We start from the raw sequence: 15,890 nt of genomic DNA, 5'->3' as shown, positions 1-15,890 counted from the left end.
AAGCAAGAGCATTTTACAGTCTGGGAGTGCTCATCAATACGGTTCCTATTGCAGCAGTGGTGAGAAGCAATCAACTCACAGGTGCCCTGCTTTACAAGGACTGATGGGGCCAGCCACATCAGATCAAGTCCCCAGCCCAGGCCTCCAGCTCTGCTCCCCTCCCACCCACCTGCTGGTCCTTGAGCCCCTTCTACCTGCTAGGGAGAAGGCCTTTCCTTCCTTCCTTTCTTGTTTGTGTGTGTTGGGCAGGAAGTACTAGGGATTGAGCCAAGAAGCCCTCTACAACTGAGCCTCACCCCAGCCCCTTATATTTTATTGGGAAACCAGGTCTCGCTAAGTTGCTAAGGCTGGCTTCAACTTGCTTCAGCCTCAGAAGTCACTGGGATTACAAGTGTGAACCACTACACCTGGCAGGGGGAAGGTTATTTAAGAAATTTCCAGGGCTTTGGTTTTAGCTCACTGATGGACCACATGCCCATCAGCATAAAGTCCTGGGTTTGATCCCCAGCATCACACACAGAAAAATCCAGTGGCAGGGGAGAAAGAAGCAGATGAAATCTTCCTGTTCCTCCCCAGTGAAGCCGCACTCATCACCCTTTGGTAGACCCTGGGTCTGAGCAGAAGAAAGCTGAAGTCCCGCACCAGGTCTTGCCCTGACCTCCCTGCTTTCTCAGGGTGAGGACAAGGGCCCCAGGGCTTACAGTGCGTGGGGAGGATCATCCGCTTATATAGGCTTTAGCAATCCCAGAAGGAAAACCCCAGAATTAGGCCAGGAGGCTAGACTTAAGCCCCCACCTGAGGGCCTCTCTCTCTGCAGAACACCTTCTGGCCTGGAAGGGACAGAGAACAGTGTGTCTGCCCAGGCATCCTCCTGGTGCGGATAGCAGAAGGGAGCAGTTGCCTGGGTGATAAACAGAGGAGGAGTCAGAACTCTGAAATCTATGGATTTTACTTTGCCTCTGAGATCTGCTCGCTGTGTGGAACAGGGTGGGGTGTTATGCAGTTTTCCAGGTGTGCTGGAAAACCTCCTTCCCAGTCCCTGCCACCTCCCCCTAACCTGTGGCAGTTGGATGCTGTGAGGAAGCAGAGGCCAAGAGGGTCCACAGCCACATCAGGCACAGTGCCAGCAGCCAGTGGCCTGCATTCCAGTTTTGCAGGGCCCTTTCACTCATCGTGTGGAGAGAAGGGCACACTTGGCATAGCTCCAGGCAGAAGGGGCTCTCCTAGTGCCCAACCCCAGTCGCTTCTCTGTGCTATGCCATCTGGGAGGCAAGGGTGGGTAAGATGCTCACCTTGTCCCCTGGCAGCTCAAAGCCTGGCACAAAGTCACTGTAGGAAGCAATGGATGCCACAGAGAACAGGGGAGCAAGAAGGGAGAACCTGAGGAGGAAGTGACATTTAAAAGGGGTCTTAGAGCTGGACAATGTGGCACACTTGTAATCCCAGCTGCTTGTAATTCTGAGGCAAGAAGATCCAGAGTTCAGAGCCAGCCTCAGCAAAAAGCAAGGCGCTAAGCAACTCAGTGAGACCCTGTCTCTAAATGAAATACAAAATAGGGCTGGGGATGTGGTTCAGTGTTTGAGTGCCCCTGAGTTCAATCCCTGGTATCCCCCAAAAATTAAAAAAAAAATGGGCTGTGGTGTGAGAGGAACAATCATGCTAACTCCCATTTTTTTTTCAGTTCTTAACCCAGGAATGCTCTTGAATTTTTCATGACTATTCCAAAGAGTAGGATAGTTATTACCTATTTTATAGATGAGCAAATGGAAACTCAAAAAGTCTGGACACAACCCAAACAGCCACCAGTGAAGGACTGGCTAAATGCATTGAAGAGAATCTGGGCAGTCTCTTCCAAACAGCTGTGTAAACACAATGGAAAATGCTTTATATAATGATGCATGCAGTGATCTCCAATGATTATCCACAGTTAAGAGGGGGCAGCAACATGTGGGATCATGTGCATAAAATGTATAAAAGAAAGCGATTATTTTTGCTGCTTGAATAGGCATAAACTAGATCTGGAGCCACATGTGGTGGTCTGTACCTGTAAATCTCAGCAATTCTGGAGGCTGAGGCAGGATTGCAAGTTGGAGGTCAGACAGGGCAACTTAGTGAGAGCTTGTCTCAGAATACAATAAAAAAGGGCATGCACTTTGGAGGCCAGATAAGTCTGGCTGAAGATTCCTTAAATGGTGTGTCTTGCAGTGTCCTGTTAGTAGGTTCTATACCAGGCTCTGCATGTCATTGATGTAGGATCCATATTTTAATACTGTTCCTAACATTGCATTTAATAGCAAGATGTCTTTGACTTGATTTTATTCTTTGTAATTCTAGGAACAAGATTTTAGTTTAGCCATTACTGATATTTTTAAAAAAGGGATATGATTTCTTGCACAGCACTTCAAAAGAGAAACAAGCTTCGGTTCTCAATGCTGACCTTTCTTATTCAGGTACAAGTTTTCTAGCTCAGACAACTGAGAAAAACTATAGACCATTCTTGAGGAATTGGTTACACATTGTTTTTCTATATTGCAGGCAGATTGGGTTGTGATGGTGGTGTGCAGGCAGATACAGGATCTGATAGCCTGGGATGTTCTCTACTAAAATGTTTCTTTGTATCAGAAAGTTTTAGTACAACAAAATAAAGGACAATTTCAGAAATAATAATTAAAAATAAAAAGTGCCAAGAAAGTAGCTGGCAATAGAGTAGCCCTGAGTTCAATCACTAATAACACACACACACACACACACACACACACACACACACAAAACACCAAACCAAACAAAACCAAACATCACCAAACAAAAATGTCAAAAAATTAGCTATGGAAAAAACAGGAATAACATTTTTTTGCCATTTAGAAGGAAAAGTGGTTGGCTGAGAAAGAAGATGACTTATTTTTCTACCAATTTCTTTTTTACTCCCTATTTATTTTTTCCTTTTTTGTACCAGGGATTGGACCTAGGGATACTTAACCATTGAGCCACATCCCCTGACCCACCATTTATATCTATTGTTTGTTTGTTTTGAGAAAGGGTCTTGCTAAATTGCTTAAGGCCTCGTTAAATTGCTGAGGATGACCTCGAACTTGCATCTTCCTGCCTCAGGGAGTTGCTGGGATAACAGGTGTGCACCACTATACCGGCTCTTTTTCATTTTATGAGTTTCAAACCTGGGGAATGTAATGGCCATTTAATTTAAACAATATTTAAATTTAAAAATGAAAAGAAAGCTAATGGAAGTCAGATGATTTGCCAAGGTCAGGCAGCATGGGGGTGGCAGGCGCCAGAACCCAGCAATCTTCCCTATGCCCACCTTGCTTCTGAGCCAAACTCTCTTCCCCTTTCCTTATCCTCCTCCATCCTTGGTGGTTCAAACTCCCAAATCTGTTCCAGAGAGAGGGCTAGAAATGGAGGGAATTCCATCTGGGAAGTAGAGGTACACAAAGGCTGAGAGCTGCCCAGGCAGATCGGGCAAAAGCAGTCTCAGGAGGCATCAGAGTCTCAAGCTCAGGGACAGACCCGGGTCACTACCTCTGTTGCTCACCTAGCCCCTTGGGTCACTGTTGACCTCCCTCAAGTGCCAGCACAATTCTGAGAGTATCAGGGATCAAACAAATGCCAGGACCCAGCTGCTCTCTTAGAATAAAATGCCCGATCTCTGCCCACCCCTCACACTTCATATCTTCAACTGTTTCTTAACTTACCTTTTGTTTGGATCTTTTAGATTCAGTCTGCTCATCTGCTGGTCTCAGACTCACTCCACCTGGACAAGTAGGAAAGATTTCAGTGAGCTGTGAGGTCCAGAGGGAGCCCAGGCCCTGGTCTGGTAGGGTAAAGGAAAGCTTGGGAGAAGGCAAGGGGGTGGGCTGGCTGGAGTCCAGTTCTGAAGCTGTTCTAGGCAGGGGCTGAGTCTCTTCTTCTGGCTTGGGAATGACCCTTACAGAGTCAGCATGAGCTTGGGACCATTGTCAGGCAGGAGTGAAGCAGCGTTGGGAGGAGTCTAAGAATCAGCACTGTCATCTCTCTGATCTTGGAACAGAGCTGAGGATCAGGGGAGGGTTCTAAGCAGAATCTGCCAGATAGATCCCTGCTGGGAGAGACCTCTGGGGAGGATTCCCGAGCCCTGAATCCTCTTTGCCTGTACCACCAATGTCCCATGGCACTTGCTTCCTGGACTTATATACAGCTGGCTCAATTCTGCCACTGTCACCCTCTTTCACCCCACAGAGCTAGAATGGGGGTACAGCAGGTCTCTGAACTTCAGGCCACAGCTCCCCAACACCTTCTCCTAACTACTTTTTCTTTTTCAGCCTCCTACATAGGCAGAAGTGAAACGCAGGATGGTGAGGCCCTGGAAGGAAGAGAACACTGCCTTCTAGCTCCCAGCAACAAGCGTCCTACAAAGGGGGAATGAAGGTGTTCAAAGGAAGTAATGGCAATATCCTGGGGATAGGTAAGCTCCCACCTGTCTGGATGTATCTCTTTCCTGAATTGGTCTCTCCTCTCTCCACCCCTATCAGGAAACCTCATTTCAACTATTAGAAATGCAACTTCTCCCAGGTGAGGAGTGCTGGGGATTGAACCCAGGGCCTCAGGAATGCTAGACAAGGGCTCTACTTCTTAGCTACATGCTCAACCTCTCTCATGTGATCTTGTTTCTGAGCTTCCAGACCCTTCAGTTCCACTCACCTGGTCTCTCTTATGAACCCCAAGACTCAAAAGATCTGGGGGAGGGGAGAGGATTGGGGATAGAGGAAGCTGCAGAAAGCTCCTGAAAATTTTTCTTCAACTTCTATGCTCTACCTCAGTTTCTCAACCTGTTTCCCCCCTCATCCAACCCATGCTATAGTGAGACTGAGTGAGCAGCCTGCACACCAACAAGGAGTTGAAGACGTGAATCACAAGAAGCTCCAACCTTCCACAACCTACCCTCACCCACCCCCAGTGTCCATTCAGTCCTCCATAATTCTGAGCACTTTCACAGGGATCTACCTGCCCTACAGCAGTGCCCACTGTTTACCTGCTGGCCTGAGGTCCGCACTGCCTCTGAACCTGGGACCAAGACTCAGAAAGCAGACTACTGTCGGGTGCCTCCAGTTTGAATGCAGTCCAGTTCAGGGCTATGTCTGCGTCCCTCACCAAGTTGCTGCACCCCCAGGATGGCGAGGCTCTGGCCAAACCCATATCACCCATGCAGCAGTGATGAGAGCTCTGGGCCTGGCTTCAATCAGTCGGATCCTCTCTGATCCTCTCGCCTGAAGGCCAGGGAGCATGCTGCGGATGCTGCAGTCTAGGCTCAGGTGCCTCCCCACTCCTCCAGCCCTGCGCCAGCACCGCCGCTTCCTTCAGGGCAGTGTGGGGCGCTCGGCCGGGCTGACGGGCACAAAGGCTCAGGACAGGAGGAGGGATGGGAGAACCACTGGCCCCTATGGATTTGGTCAGATAGGTAACCCTGAGGAAGTCCTCCAAAACCTGCAGGTCTCCTGACGCCTAGTTCTGTGGCACAGGGGAAGGAGGTGATGCTCAGAGGTGAAGGGAAGCAGCGCGATGGGGGTGGTGGTGGGGTGCTGGAAGTGAGGAGTCATTGCCTGGACCTGCAAGGTGTCTTTGAGCTTTGAAGATTCCAGAACTGCATTGTCCAGTTGGGTAGTCGCTAGCTGCATTTTATTTAAATTTAAATCTAAACTCATTAAAACTTTACTTAGCACTCAAATGATATTTAAAGTGTCCAGTAGCCACAAGAAACTAGGAAAAAGTGTATTGGGCAAAGCAGATATAGAACATTCCCATGGTTGCAGAAAGTTGTTCCATGTCCTCCTCCTACTAGGGCTTGATTAAGGGGCCTTCTACTAGAGTTACATCCCTGATCCTTTTTATTTCGAAAGGAGGTCTTTTATGAAGGGGATATATATGTGTGTGTGTGTGTGTGTGTGTGTGTGTGTGTGTGTGTGTATATATATACACATACCCCTATGGATGATGGGTGTGAGTCTCAACTTGGGAACCAAATTCTGGGACCCAGTGTCTGCATCAGAGAAAAATTGTAATATAAATTTCCACTGTAGATTTATTTATTTAGGTACTGGAGATTGGACCTAGGGGTGCTTTACCACTGAGATACATTCCCCAGTCCTTTTTAATTTTTTTTTTTTTATTTTGAGACAGGGTCTCACTAAGTTGCTTAGGGCCTTGTTAAATGGCTGGGGTGGCCTCCAACTTGCCATTTTCCTTCCAAGCCCCTGGGATTATAGGCATGCACCACTATGCCTGGCAATTGTATAATTCTTTGTAAGGTTATATTTTGTATGTGAAAAGTACTAGGAAAATAAAGGGCACAGAGGTTCTGTGAGTTTTTCTCTTCATAGGAGGGACATACCTCTTACTGAAATAGGGCTCTGGGGTTGGGGTAATATGGAAGGAAAAGGCAAGGATGAAGAAATGGTAAGCAAACTATCCCTGAAACACCAAATAATAAAAATAATAGGCCCTGAACCCCTGCATGTGGACTGTGAAAAAGGGGCCTGGCTTGAGGCTCTCCAGTCCCCCTTTATGGCTAGACATTATCAGTCTGAACTAAGGAAAACATCCCACAGATTTGCTTCTTCCCAGCCTGCTACCTTTCTCCTCTCACCTTCTGCCACCTTGATATAGGGGCAATGACCATGTTACCAGGTCTGGGGCAGTCTGAAGATGGAGGAGATGTGATGATGTCAGGAATGGGTGGGTAGCTCAGGGAGATGAAATTCTTATGGTCTGGGCAGGCTGGGGTGCTGTTCAACAGCCCACAGATGCTGCCAACTTCCCTGGGGATCATCTGGTACAGAAGCAAGGGGTCTCCAGGCCCTAACTCTTTGGCCTATTTTGCAGCCACTCCATAGATGCTGGAAAGAGCAGGGAATAAGGAGCTGTGTGACAGTGAGAAGTGATAAGTAAACTATCCCAGAAACACTGAATAATAAAAATAGCCAGGAGTCATATTTTTCTTCAGTCTTTGAGCTGGCAGTGATGTTATGTCATTTATCAGAGAGCTGGTTCCCGTTTTTCTAAAACAGGAGAGGAACACCCATAACAAGCAGCAGCGTGTTCTTTATCCCAGTCTTTGCTGCTCTGTGGGGTCTGATGTTTTTTCCCTCTTGTGACTTCATTTGCTCTGGCTTTCTGCCAAAATCTCGGGCATAATTACAGAAAATCCATACACCTGAGTGACTTTTGTAGGTCAGGAAAGTCAACCCTTCTGGGAGCACAGTTTAGCCTGGGGTACAGAGTATGCTATTGTCAGGAAGCACTCAATGGACAGAGCCGAGAGGTAGGGTCCCTATAATGAACTTGATTCTAGTGGCCCATGATGGCTAGCCCAAATTGCATTAGGGCACAGAGACCTTGGCCTCATTTGAACTGTGTGTTGTGTGGGCATACCTGGGACCTAAAATGATCTATTCCCTGATACCAGGTTTAGGAATAGAGCTCTTCCCAGGTCAGGTCAGTACCACACTCCCCCAGGAGGCAGAAAGCAGAAAGAATAAGCATCCCACCTGGTACTTGGTCTAGTTTTAGTCCTGGAGCAAGTGGGCTTTTAATCCACCCAGGCAGGAGTTTAACCTGGCCTCTGTATCCCCCTGGTGAAAGAGAACTTGCCCAGCATTCCAGGATTCCCCAGCCTCTGAGCAAAGAGAGAAAGGCAGAGGAGGAACCTCATCCCTCTAACTGCTGTCATCTTCTTCCTAACTCTCCCTCCCTGATTTAGAGAAATCAACTTGATTCTCAAGTCAGAACCAGGTTTTGGTATCAGGAGACTGATGTGGTTATGAATCTCTCAATGGCCATATGATCTCTTCTGACACGTCATATTAAATGACAGGTACTTCCAGTCCCGTCTCATTTGTAAAATGGGAGTGACAAATTGGTGTATAGAGTGTGCTTTGTAAAAGGCCTACTTCCCAGTAGGTCTTCTATAAATGGTATTTATTTGTTTATTATATTACGTTGTTATTCTTATTAACTGATGAGAAGTCTAAATCTGAGTGTACGGGGAAGGTTCTGAGAAAGTAAGTGGGGTAGGAGTGGCAACCGCTCTCCCACACGTGGAAGTGACCTTCAGAGATAACAGTAGCGTAAAAAGTCCAGGAATTTACCCCGCCTCTCTGATCCAAGGTGATCAGCTGTGACCTGCATGGTTACCATTGCCTCCACTCTGCACCAGCTGGCTGCTCTCGCTCTCACTCCAGTATCTCCAGAGGTGTTGTCACACCAGCTGTTTCACACCCAGCGGCCCCGAAGCATCTGTTTCGCTCTGAGGTCATCAGCTTCGTTGCCCTGAAGGCAGCCTGACCACCCTGAACCAGGAGCGGGGAGACCACCTCCACCACCCTCGTCACAATAAGGAAGGTCTAATTGATGTCTCTCCTACAGAACGACTGAAGTAAAATTTCCTTCTCTCAGACCTTTCCCACAACAAACCTTCTCCCTCTGAGAAACTGCTGCAGGACGAAGCCAGAATGAGGTGGAGAAGAGATCGGGAGCCAGTGGGGCGATTTCCTGGGTGGCCTACAGCTAGGGGAAGTTCTACCTGGCACAGCCCCAACCCGGCAGGGAGCCAATGGCCTCAAAGGACCAACAGGGGTAAGCACCGCCCACGCCAAGCCCTAGGGGCAGGGCCTAGGCCGTGGCCAAGAAGCACATTGCTAAACCTGGTGCGCTCGGCAGTGGCGCACCTGGTGAGCTCTAGGGGTGCTTCACCTCCGCGCACCAAATCCCCAGACCTGCCCAGCATGACCTCGGGGCCCCCGGCCACCGCTCCAGAAACGCCCAAGAGCCCTCCAGCCAGGCCAGGGAGCGAAAGCGGGGCGTCAGCAAAGACCGTAGAGGCTCCAGCGAGCTTCTCCAGACCGACCTATCTGCAGCTGAGTCCGGGGGGAAGGGGGGGGGCTGCTACGCACAGAGGACCACGCGGGCCGGGCTGTGCAAAGCCCTCCGGACAGGGGCCGCAGCCTTCCCTGGAGCACTGGCAACACCGAGTGAGCGCCCCCCCTCCCCACCCCCGCACCCAAATCTGGATGGGACTACCACTTCTCCCCAACTCTGCATCCCCGCACCAGGGATGCGCCCCCCCCGCCCCTGTGCTGCGCTTGGAGCCATGAACCCCCCTTTCCCGGGACCTTTGCTATCCTCTGGGCTTCGGGCACCACCCACTCCAGGCCCTCTCTTCAATTGGGTGCAGCCTGAGTCAACTTCCTCAGGACTTTGTAACTCGTTGATCACCCTCATTCTCTCCCCTCAAAACCCCGTTGTCTCCCAGAGCTGGGGGGTGGGGGATGGGGGCCCCTGCCAAAGATGAGTTCGCCAGTTCCTAATGGCGGCTTGGCAGTTTAAAGGCTAAGGGACTGCCGGGTGGAGGCGGTTGTTCAAAAAGGAGCGGAGTTCCTTCTAACCAGGGGATAGTGGTTGGAAAGACTATCAGCACCTTCCCAGCCCTAGAGCTCCAGTTCCCTGTCCCTCTTACCGTTCCCCTCACCCTCCACACCCAGAAATAGCCTGACACCAGAAGGCCACCGGCTCCCAGGGTGGGGGAGGGGACAGCCCACTGCAGTGGGAGGGTACCCTTTGGACTGCATTCTCCAGGTGGACCTATTGGTGCAGCAGATCAAGGAAATAGACCCCTTGATCAGGACGGCGGGCATGCTCCTATGCTACATGGTTTTTTTAATGTATCTACCAGAAAACCTAACCCTGAGGGAGTTGGGGATACTGAGATTGCTGAGAAAGGTGGCTGGTGGTCTCATTGCCCCAACATCACCTCTTTTAACTTCCTACAAGGGAGAAGTTTGTGGTTAAGTGGCTCCTTCCCAGTCCAGGTGGGCCTATACTCTTACTCTACTTTCAATTCCTCTTTCCGGATCTGGGCTGAAGCACTTCCTCACTGCCAAACAGGCAGAAACTTTTGCTGGGTAGTTTTAGGGTGAGGGTGAGTGGGCCCATCAGTTTTGGATTGCTGGGGACAAAGTACTGGGAGAACTGATTGAGGTTGGAGGTGGAATGAAGGGTCTTGGTGAACAGAGAAGTAAAGCTTCTTACCCTCATCTTGGCTACTCCAGCAGAACCCCTGAGGGAGCCACTTTTGCCACTTAAGGGGGGATCTGAGGCAGGCAGGTGCTACTGTCTACCTTTCTATGAAGTAGGGCCTGCCACCAAGACAGTATTCCTCATCAGTTCTACCTGCTCCTTTTCTCTCTGGCCTGAATCTCAGGTGGCTGTGACCTTTCTCAGCTTGGCCAGCCGACAGGGGAGGATGTGTATATGTCTAATGTAGGGGTTATTCCAGGACCTCATCTGGTGTCCAACCTGATGTGGTCACTCTGGCCTGGCAGGGTCATCAATGCTGGAAAGAACCTGCACAATGAGGACCAGGCTTGCTGTGAAGTGGTGTATGTGGAAGGATGGAGGAGTGTTACAGGGGCCCCTAGGGAGCCTAGCTAAAGCCCAGTAAGACCTCACCCCTTCTCTTAGCCTCCAGAGACACAGACACTCATCCTAAGGGATATCAGGCATCTGGTTTTTTTTCTGAGACTGCCTCCTAACTCACTAGCTTTCTGTGTTTGCCACAGAACCCTTATGTGGCATTGAATCATTAAGTCCTGCCATGTCAGATGATTGTTTACTTTTCTACTTCAAATGTAGATGTTTGTGTATTAGGGATAATTTAATTAATTACTGATGCTGATTTTTGCATCTTTTATCCTCAGAATTTGGCTTTTTTGAGGCTCTCCTTTCTTTTGACACATAGTGTGCCCTGGGTGAATAAGTGAATAAATCTAATTAGCCTGTAATGCCAACCTCTCTGATATTTATTGGATGCCTACAGTCTTTTTCTTTTCCCTATACTATACTACACACACACACACACACACACACACACACACACACACTCACACACACACACACACACACACAGATTTACTCACCTTCAACTTTTCCCCCCACCAGGGACTCTGCTTCTATTATTGGGGCCTGTTTGATGGACATGCCTGTGGTGGAGCTGCGAAATGGCCTCATAGCTCCGGAAGCAACTAAAGGACCTAATAGAAATACTTCAAGACCCCTCACCACCTCCCCTCTGCCTCCCATGGACCTCAGGGACCCCAGGTTGCTCTGATTCTACTCACTTGATTGGTCCTCAGTCTTGCCGGTCTTCACAGAAGGAAGTGACTCATGAAAGCCTGGTGGTAGGGGCCATTGAGAATGCCTTCCAGCTCATGGTGAGTGGGAGGCCTGGGCCAAAGGCTGGCTAGGCAGACACTCTGGCCAACTGTGTGACAGTCAGGTGGCCTTAGGGACTGACCCTGAGAACCTACAACATCATTGAGAGCCAGAGCAGAGTTTGGTTCTGAGGGGAGGCAAAAGGGATAGTGTTTCACTATTTTTCAGTTGTGGTCTGGCTGTGCCAGATGATTTCTGCAGATGGGAGTTTGGAGGGTGGCCCAGTGTCTGCAAACTCTTCTTTTACTCTCCTCCCTCTTAACCCTTACTCACTTGGCAGGATGAGCAGATGGCTTGGGAGCGGGAGTGTCATGGCCACCAAGTAGAGGGGGGCTGCTATGCACTGGTTGTGGTGTACCTGCTAGGCAAGGTATATGTGGCCACTGGAGGTGACACCAGGTATGGAGGAGAAGGGCTTTAAAAGTGGCTACAAGGGACCATACTCTCTAGGATGGGGGGATAGAAGAGTGAGGTGGTGGGGTTCAAAGTCAAATATTGGACTTGGCATGGTGGCACATGCCTGTAATCCCAGAAACTCAGGAGGCTGAGGTAGGAGGATCACAAGCTCAAAATCAACCTCAGTACTTTAGTGAGACCCTATATTAAACTGGGTCTCAAAATAAAATCAAAAGGGCTGGGGATGTAGCTCAGTGCTAAAGCTGCCCTGGGTTCAATCCCCAGTACTTTAAAAAAATAAAATATAATATTTAAAGAAACCCCAAAGATTGAAGGAGCTTGGAGGACCATAGATATAAAGAAAGGCCTGATATATCCACAAGGAGAGGAAAGATGGAGTCCTGGATAAGGGGTCCTAAGTGGAAGGCCTTTTCCCTCTGGAATTATCCATGAAGGGGGCTGAGGAGAGCCAGGTCTTTTCTGTCTCTGGGCAGGGCCATCATTGTCTGGAATGGTAAAATCATTCCAATATTCCGGGAGTTTACCCCGGAGACTGAGCACCAGCGTCTTCAGCTGCTTGTAAGTTGGAACCAAACTTCCTACCCCCATTGTTTACTGGTTCTTGTGCCTCTCTGCACTCTTGTCCCTGAGAATACCCCCCCCAACCCTACTCTCTCTCTCTCTCTCTCACACACACCACCACCACCACCACCACCACCACCAGCAAACACAGAACACTCCCTACTGGGAGCTTCTTGGGAAGGCGGCTGTGTGGGCTGTTGAGTGCAGGGCTGAGCCCAGGGGATAATGCTACAGGAAGGAGCCTGAGCTGGCTTGGAGCACCCACTCTGGCCCCAGCTGAGGAAGGAAGTAAAATCATAGGTGGGGGAGGGAACAGAAAAGGCCCCTGGGCTCTGGAACTGGACTGCCTGGATACTGAATCCTGGTTTGTTGTTCTCTGCTAATTATGTGACCTTTGGCAATTCCTTAACCTCTGTGTGCAGTTATAGTTCCTAACCCATGGGTTGTTTTGAAGAGTAACTGAGTTAATATGTGTATCAGAATAGTGTGTAGCATGTGGAACTATACTTAAAGGTCTGCTATAATAAATAACATCTAGCCAATACAGTGTGGTGCACCTGTGATTCCTGCAACTCAGGAGCCCGAGGCAGGAAGAGCATAAGTTCAAAGACAGCCTCAAAAAATTAGCAAGACCCTGTCTCAGAATAAAAATTAAAAAGGGCTGGGGATGTAGCTCAGTGGTAAAGCACCCCTCAGTTTAATCCCCATTACTGCATGTACAAAACCAGATACTAGCAGAACCACTTACTGGGTGACTGATAGGTAAGAGAAGGAATATTTATAAAGCCCCCAGGTGCCCTCTCTTTGTTGGGTATTTTGACAAAAATTATTTCCCTCAGGTTCCAGTGGCTTTTTAGGTGAATGGGGCACTTCCCATTTTGACCAACAAGGAAAAACACTAAGGGTTAGATAATCAGAGTGTCAAGGACAGCACTCAAAGCAGGGATGTATGCCTTCAGAGTCTCTGCCTTTCTACATGTCACCTCAGATGTGTAAAGAAGAGCAGGAGGAGGAAAGCCCAGACAAAAGACAGAGGCAGCAGCCAGCAGCTTCTCTGACCCATCCCACCCGGTCGGTCCCCAAAGCCTGGAGTCACACAAAGGAGGTTCAGTCCAGGCAGTGCCCACAACTCACATTCAGGCAGCCTGCCGTCCTCCCCACTTCCTCCTGGGCCTGGTGGCAACACTAGGTTACTCCGCCCTCAGTAGGGAACAATGACTACACTATAGGGAGTCACTCATCCACCACAGCAGAGCGACAGAATAATCCACTAGGGAATCACCTTTACCCACTCTGGAACAGCCCCTTCCTCCCTCTATCCAGCTCACTTTTATGCCCTGCCCACCCCTCCCTGTGACTCAGGGCAGTGGAAGGAAGGGAATATGAGGCAGAACAGTGATCTTGGTCTGCAGGTCCCAGAAGGTCCTGGAGGACCTTCAGACTAGGAATGAAGTCAGGCTATGCTTGCTCCGCAAGGATTCTAGTGGCAGAGAGTGGTCTTCTGCACACACCACATCCCACTCCATCTCCCGCGTGGGCTCCCGGGTTTCCCTGTCCTGCCTCCCGCGACCGCCCAGGTGGGGCAGGAGCAGGTGCTGTTTGGCCGCGGGAGGGCAGCAGCTGCCCTCCCTGAGGCCACCCCAAGCGCCTCTCAACTTTCCCGACGCCCATCTGCCCCTAGGGGCTGGAAGGCGGGGCAGAGGCCGAGTCCTCCGGGGTCCCACCCACTCCGGTCACCGCCCACTCCTCTGCAGTCCTGGCAGCTCACTGCGACTCTCCTTCCAGCCTCTCCCCCAGCCCGGGACAGGCGCCCCCAATCCTCCAGCCGCAGCCAAGGCGACCTGTGGCCGCCTGGGGCTGGGGCCGGTGATGGGCCAAGGGCCGCCACCGGGCCGACCCTCCCCCTGCTGGCCCGCCCTCCCCGCCCTGGCGCTGAAGGAGGGCGGGGCGGGCCCTGGCCCCTAGGGTCAGTCTCAGACTCCAGCACCGGCCCGCGCACCTGGAGGCGATAGAGCGGAAGGTACTGGGGTCAGGGCAGGGGGAGAAGGGTGTCACAGTTCCCGGGAGAACACTTTCCTCCTCTCCACTCGCAGGGAGCTCAGGCGGGGTAGGCGAGGGGGCTTTGGCCGGAGTGCGGACCGCGTTCCCTCCCCTTGGAAGGGCTGCGCTGGGGTCAGGCCTGCTGGGCTCCTCCCTGGACTGCAGCGAGGGGCCCCGGGAGCGGCCTGGCAGGGGCTCTCTTTTGCTGAGGTCCAGAACAGAGCCCTTTCCCTTCCCTCCGGGCTTCCTTGAGTCTCCTCCGCGGAATAAGGGGGCGGCCTTGATCTCCCTCCCTGGCTAGCCCAGAGGCCCTGGCTAGTCCAGGCTGGATGGCCCAGCGCGGACCTGGCCTGGGCTGCTGGGCATGGGCTGGGAGTTCTCCCAGGCCCGGATGGTGGAATGGCTCTAATAAGGGCACAGTGTGACCCTTGGGGGCTGCCACTGCTCGGTGGAGGTTGGACGACGCTGCCATCGACAGTCCTTGGAGATTGCCTGGGGTAGGGGATACCCGGAAGGATCCAGCCCGTGTGTGTTAGTGTGTTTGTTCATGTGAGTGTGTGAAGAAATCTACCCTCCACACTCCCCAGCTAGGCTAAAGATTTATTTTAGGGGTGTCGGCTGGGGAGTCCGGGGCACAGAGTTCTCTCAGTTCTGGCTTTAAAGTTGAGAAAGAGATGTCACTGAAGAGTGAGTCTTTCCCAAACTTCAGGGGGAGTGAGCCTGGTAGGAGGCCCACTGGATCTTCAGGAAAATCAAGAGAATGAGCTACATATCCACATATCTTGTCTCAGGGGAGGAGCCAGAAGTTCCAGGCTCCTCCATTCCAGCTCCACTTCAGTCTCTGCGTGGGGTTTAGTTGCACCTTTTAGGGTCAGTGGGGCAGTTCCTCTGTGGCAGTCTCTCACAGGGAACTGTTGTTCATGCCCTCTTGCCTTGGGCCTTGTGTCCTGGCCTGGCCCGGACTGCTTGCTCTTCTGACCCAACCACAGCCTGGAGGGAAAGTCTTCTGAGCTGTGGGTTCCTGGTCACTTAATTCTTGTCCTTGTCCTGAAGTTCTGGCCTCTGCCTCCCACCATCTGGTGCCAGTTGCCTTGCTGGGGGATGGCAGTGGTGCACTCTTGCCTAAGTAACTGGTAGATCACTAGTGATTGCTCTGTATCCGCACTGCCTGGGTGGGAGTTAACCCAGTCCGTGTTTACACAGCTGAATGAGTTGAACTAATGGGAGTAGGTGGGGGAGTTGGAAGAAATCCTAGAGTCAGTCACCTAGGTAGACAGGGATGTGCTGGCAGGGCACATCTTCCCTGTCATTTGTGGAATCAGGAAGAGCCCCTTTGTGATCTGGAGAGTGGCTCCTATAAATTCTCAGTGACTCATATCCTCTTCCCCCACATCCCAGTTTTCTGAATGTGTAAGTGGAGGAGAGGGAGGGGCCACCTAGCATCCCACTGTAGAAGAGAAACAGCCTGGGGCTGGAGTATCCTGCTTCCCAAAAAGCAGACCCAGGCTATATAGTGTGAAGTGGTGGGATGCAGGAACTAGAAGAGCTCAGCCCAGCATGACAGGATGTGGGACTGAGGAAAACCTAGGTTTGAGGCAGAGATCAGGTTACTTACC

At 50.8% G+C, this 15,890-nt stretch overlaps 1 pseudogene; it reads left to right on the top strand.

Annotated features, from left to right (window-relative positions):
* Positions 1 to 5,274: 5,274 nt before the first annotated feature.
* LOC143641130 (protein phosphatase 1J-like) lies at positions 5,275 to 14,104 on the top strand (annotated as a pseudogene).
* Positions 14,105 to 15,890: the final 1,786 nt, after the last annotated feature.

Source organism: Callospermophilus lateralis, unplaced genomic scaffold (genome assembly GCF_048772815.1).
Source record: "Callospermophilus lateralis isolate mCalLat2 unplaced genomic scaffold, mCalLat2.hap1 Scaffold_86, whole genome shotgun sequence".
In the NCBI taxonomy this organism is placed as follows: Eukaryota; Metazoa; Chordata; class Mammalia; order Rodentia; family Sciuridae; genus Callospermophilus; species Callospermophilus lateralis.
The sequence above is the reverse complement of the archived record's forward strand: the minus strand, read 5'-3'. Positions and strand labels throughout refer to the sequence as shown.